At 39.2% G+C, this 5,827-nt stretch overlaps 1 protein-coding gene across 2 annotated transcripts in view; it reads left to right on the top strand.

The window, feature by feature from the left end:
* Positions 1-3,005: 3,005 nt before the first annotated feature.
* TRIM13 (tripartite motif containing 13) overlaps positions 3,006-5,827 on the top strand; it is a 40,286-nt gene continuing 37,464 nt past the window's right edge. The window contains exons 1-2 of one of the 2 annotated variants that reach the window (XM_014537187.1): positions 3,006-3,344; positions 5,533-5,697. The gene's annotated coding sequence lies outside the window, so the exon portion shown is untranslated. The remainder of the gene's footprint in view (positions 3,345-5,532; positions 5,698-5,827) is intronic. The other variant, XM_005863193.2, reaches the window with a different exon arrangement.

The raw sequence follows: 5,827 nt of genomic DNA, 5'->3' as shown, positions 1-5,827 counted from the left end.
CGTGCGCCTCCATACCTCTGCACTTTACTTCCGCACCTCCTCTGAGTCTCAGTGTGCTTTTCTCTTTCCTTCTAGTTGTAGAATTTCCACTCAGCCAGCCTTCCTGTGGTTCTGGATGATGTCCGTTTTGTCTTTTAGTTGTATTTTTGAAGTGGTTGTGTGAGGCAGCAATTTCTAGTGTTTTCCTTTGCCTCCATCTTGGTTTCTCTACAGTATCGGTATCTTAATTTTTTTGGTGCAATGGTAAATGGAATTTTTTTTTTAATTTCTCTTTCTGTGAGGTCATTATTGGTGTATAAAAAAGCCAAAGCCTTTTGGGTGGTAATTTTGTATCCTGCTACATTGCCGAATTTATTTATTAAGTCTAGAATTTTTTTGATGGAGTCTTTAGTGTTTTTTTTGTACAATATCATGTCATCTGCGAATAATGACAATTTTACTTCTTCTTTTCCAATTTGGATGCCTTTTATTTCTTCTTCTTGTCTGATTGCCATGGCTAGTACCTCCATTACTATGTTGAACAGGAATGGTGGGAGTGGGCATCCCTGTGTTGTTCCTGTTCTTAGGGGAAATGGTTTTAGTTTTTGCCTATTTAAAATGATGTTGACTGTAGGTTTGTCATATATGGCTTTTATTATGTTGAGGTATGATTTTTCTATTCCCATCTTGCTGAGAGTTTTTATCAAGAAAGGGTGTTGTATTTTGTCAAATGCTTTTTCTGCATAAATGGATATGATTATATGGTTTTTAATCTCTCAATTTGTTTATTTGGTGTATCACATTTATGGATTTGTGGATAGTGTACCATCCTTGCATCTCTAGAATAAATCCCACTTGGTCATGGTTTATGATCTTTCTAATGTAATGCTGGATTGGATTTGCTAGAATTTTGTTGAGAATTTTGGTGTCTAAGATCATGAGGGATATTGGCCTGTAATTCTCTTCCTTTGTATTGTCTTTATCTGGTTTTGGGATTAGGCTAATGCTGGCTTCATAGAAAGAGCTTGGAAGTATTTCTTCTTCTTAAATTTTTTTGGAATAGTCTGAGGAAGATAGGTTTTATTTCTTCTTTGAATGTTTGATAAAACTCCCCTGTGAAGCTGTGTGGTCCAGGGCTTTTGTTTGTTGGAAGTTTTTTGATTACTGCTTCAATTCCCTCCATAGTTATTAGCCTATTAAGATTTTTTATTCTTTCTGGTTGAGTTTTGGAAGGTCATATTTTTCTAGAAATATGTCCATTTCTTCTAGATTGACCAGTTTGTTGGAATTGAGTTGTTCATAGTATTTTTTAATGATTCTTTGTATTTCTGTGGGGTCTGTTGTTATTTCGCCTCTTTCATTTCTGATTTTGTTTATTCTTGAATTTGAAGAGAGTCCCTGTGTGCATTCACCGAGAATCAGGGTCCCCAAGTGCGCACCAGGAATCAGAGTTCCCGTGTGCGCATGTCGAGAATCAAGAATTGGAGTCTGTGGTGCTTGGTGCGGCCTTGAGCATGAGGAGAAACAGAGTCCCTTGAGAATCAAAGTCACTGGTCTGCTAGGGAGGCAAGATTGTTTTTGTTTCTAAATATTAGATCAAACTGCTATGCCTCCAAGATTTTGTGGGGTGGTCTTATGTACCAGGTGTTTTGTAATGGTGCAGTCTCTTAGATCTCCTGACCTGGGTGCTCTAGGAGAGCCCTTCATTGAACTTTTTTGGGTTCTCCTATTGTATTTGGGTCTTAAATGTTATTGTCCCATTCATGAACAGAATCTCCTCTCAGGCTGGCTGACTATGTGGCTTACCCCCAAGCACATCATGCGAGCTGTTGCAAAGGGGCTGATGAAACAGAACAAAATAAAACAAAACATGAAATAGAAGGAACAAAACAAAAACATACACAAAACCCCTACAGCACCAACAAAAAAAACCACCAGAGAAGAGAGAATTAAGAAAGAGAGAAGAGAGCAAGAATGATAGTAAAAAAGAAAAAATATATGAGGAGAAAATAAAGCAAAACAAACAAATAAACAAACAAACAATGCACAAGCAAAAAGGAACAAGAAAATGGGGGCAGGATATGTAGATGCAGAGATGAAATAAAGAAAATTAGAATAAAGTATTAGAGAAATAGGGGAAGGAAAACAGTTTGAAATAAAAGAGTGAGAAAAGAAATGACAAGACAAGAAAAAAATTTGAAAAGGAAAATAGAGGAGAACATAGATAGACCTAAAATAGAAAGAAGAAAAAAGATGAGAAAGCAGGAGAAAAATAAAAGCAAAAAAAATTCAGTGAAAAAAATTGAGTAGGAAATGAGAAGAGGGAAATTAAACATATGAATGAAACAACAGAGACTAGAATAATAAGAAATCAATAAAGCAGATAGATAAAGAAGATACATTTTAAAAGAGAAAAAAGAAACAAAAATCTCAAAAAAGAAGAGAAGAAAAAAGGGAGGGAAAAAGAGAAAAGAAAAAAAAGGAGGGAAAAAAGTTCATTTTCGCCAAGTTTAATGCCCTATGGGACCTTGCTTTGGATCCCACTCTTCTGTCTGCCAATTCTGGGCTTCTTGTTGGGTACTTAGTTGTTAACCACTGTGAGGCACTGTCTTTTGGCTTTTGGCAACCTTCTTGAAGCTTCAAGCGATACACTGATCCACCACTTGTGTCTGTCTCCACAGGCCTTGGCTGGAGAAGGAGGAACCAATTTGCTCTCTAAAGTAGGTTTGTTAGCAGCAACGGGCCCAGGGCAGGGTGTTGTAGTAATATAGAGAAATGTTTAAAAATGCTTTGAGGATTCCTGAAAAATGTCTAAGAAGGTTTTAAAATGTTTAAATTAACTTTTCTTGAAACTTAAAGCGTGATATTAAGAACACATTCCACACTGCCCTGAAGCGTGTGTCCCTCATAGATAAGGATTGAAACTTTAGTTAATAACTCAGAGTGACTTGTCAAAATAACCAGCTGAGTGAGTGATGTACTCTCCCTAGATAACCACATGTAGCCGCTCGCCCTGTTTGAGATAAACATGTGTGCACTGACATAATTCATTGATAGCCACCTGGACTGCTGCAAATGGGGTACAGGTTTTAAAAGTGGGGGGCCTGACCAGCCTGGGGCTCGCCTGTCGAGACAGCCACAAAGGCATGTCCTCTTGTCAGTCCGGCAAGTGACGCCGCTCCACGCTCTTCTCTCTGCCAGACGACAGAAGAACAGTCAGTACCTCCCGATTGAGATGCGACCGAGCTCTTGGGTGAGGAACACTGGCCCCCTATATCCGGATCAGACCAGCCTAGCTGCTGGACCCCCGAGGACAGAACCACTGGGATCCCACTTAAGCCTGTACCCACAGCACCAGGAATTGTGTGAGTAATAAAGTGCCGTGTGATTTATAACTGCATATGTTTCATGTGGTGTAATTCCTCCAGCAGTTAATTGAATTATTTTGTGTACGCTCGAAAGTTAAATTAAGCTTCTGGTCTTTTTGGTCCTATGCCTGCACTTCGGTCCTGCTTGTGTAGAGTAGCCTCTTCGCTAGCAACTACTTAAATGTCCCACACCTGCACGGTTGAAGTTTATCTCAAGGGACACCTTAGATAAATACCCCAGATCCTTTCCCAGGATCTACTTGGGACACAGGGCCAGCAAACTCCCCCTGGTTTCCCAAGTTCGAACTCTGCCTGCCTTTGCCTGCTAGCTAGCTGTCAATCTTAATCACTCAATAGTCTGTTTCTTAAAGAGCGTTAGGTGGGGCAGGTGCCATTTAGCTTTCAGAGAACATGGTGGGTGTGTTTCCCTGTACCAGAGATACTCCTCCACGAATGGCCCAAAATATTACTCTGCTGGACAGGGATCCTTATATGGAGACCAGTGGGGTAGGCTGGAAACCTGCAGTTTTTATCAGTTTCCCATGTGCGGGGGAAAATATCAGTCTGGTTCCCAGGATTTTGGGGTGGGTGGCCACTCTCCCAATCCAGTCCCTTAGGGCTCCTTGAGACTATTTAAACCATAAGTTTGGCCTCTGCCTTTGTTTCCTCTGAAAAGCTCAAAATGCAGGGTGTGGCATACAGGGTACCTGAGGTGGGGTGGTGGAATGTATTCACGAATGTATTCATGATTCTAATAAGCCCCAATAAAGGTGACCACCAGAGAAAAGACAATTAGGGCAGAGAAAAGAGAGCAAAAATGATATTGAGAAAAGGAATAAAGGTCAGAGAGAAAAGAAAAAGAAGAAAAAAAGAAGGGGAGAAAAATATATGTGTATGGGGAGAAAACTCCAAAAAACCAACAACTAATTCAAAAAATGCAAACAACAAGCACCCAGAAAAGAAGGAGGGAAGCTGAATCTGAAGAGTCCAAGCTTATTTCCAGAAGGTAAGGTAAAGGAATTGAATGAATGGGGAAATGGCCACGAATCAGTATAGAGGAGGTAGAAAGAGAATGAATGTATAAGAAGAAAAGTAAAAAACAAAATACTCAAAAATAGTAGAAAATAATAATTGAAAAAAATTATAATTAAAAAATATATATAAAAGAAAATTTATATATATATGTATATAAATTTTCTCCTTTCTTTAACCTTTCTATCTATGCATTCATCTATTTTTGGAAAAGGAGAATATAGAGCAGATAGGCCTGAATTGGCGATTGAAACTAATTAAGCTATTAGTAGAAGAAGAGAAGAAGCAAGGAGAGGAAAAAAAAATAACAAAAAAACTAACAAAATTAACAAACAATCAAACAAACAACAACAAGAAAGAAAAAAAATTGGGGTAGCAAAGAAAGACAAAAGAGAAGTGTTCGTGGACTTGGAGCAGAGGAGAGGAAATTAGATATATAGTAGGCCAACAGAGACTACTTTAATAGTAATGCATCAATAAAGCAGATAAAGAAGATCAATTTTTAACAAGGAGTAAAAAGAAAGGATAGAGAAAAACTAAAGCAGGAACAGGAGAAGAGAAACAGGATGAAAAGGGAAAAGTGAGGAAGAAAGTGTTGGCATAAAGAAAAAAATGAGATAGAGTAAAATAATGATTAAAAAAATAAAAATAGAATGTAGAACACTAATCCAAAAAAATAAAAATTAAAAAAAGAAAGGTAAAAATATAATAACAAACAAATAAAAATAATAATAAAAAATAAAATAATGTGAAAGAAAAACATTATTAGTTTCTTAAGTAAAAGATAAAAAATTAAAAAGTGAAGTTTGTTTGCTTCAGTGGAGCTTCAATGTCCCACAGGGGCTGGTTTAAGACCCCTCTCTACTGTTCTGCCTGCCATGTCTCAGTTTCCTATCAGGTAGTCAGAAGTGTTGAAGTTCCCAGCGATCCACCGCTCCTCTGTGTCATATGCCACAACCCTGGTTTCAGGCAGGTGGGATCAATCTGCCCACTTTGTTTTCCTGCCTGCTTTCAGTCGTATTTACACAAGCGTCTATTTCTGACACGGCCCCTTGGTGGCGGTGTTTCTGTATTAGTTTCCAGGACCAAATGGCCCCTCAACCCAGTCCCAGAGGGCTCCCTCGGGGTATTTAGAATCTTCCTTTCCCTACAGTGCTCAAGACTGGGTGCAGTTGTGCTGCTAGGAGGAGCCTGGTCTTCAGGAGAAAAATGTCTGTTCAGGATTGGAGGGACAGACTGTCCCAGAGTTGGCTTCCTGATCATCTCTCCCTCTTCTGCTCCCCAGTTTCCACAAAAGCCACCTTCCCCTGCAGTCTCCGTGAGTGTTTTTAATTGAAAGATCCTATGCACTGAGTTTAGCAAGTAAAAGCAAGGAAAATATAAAGACAGAGCAACCGTGCCACCTCGTGTCTTTCTACACGCCCCCCCCCCCCCCCCCCCCACGACTC

The sequence above is a fragment of the Myotis brandtii genome, unplaced genomic scaffold (assembly GCF_000412655.1).
Source record: "Myotis brandtii unplaced genomic scaffold, ASM41265v1 scaffold174, whole genome shotgun sequence".
NCBI classification, from domain to species: Eukaryota; Metazoa; Chordata; class Mammalia; order Chiroptera; family Vespertilionidae; genus Myotis; species Myotis brandtii.
Note: the sequence above shows the minus strand (reverse complement) of the source record. Positions and strands in the feature narration are given on the sequence as shown.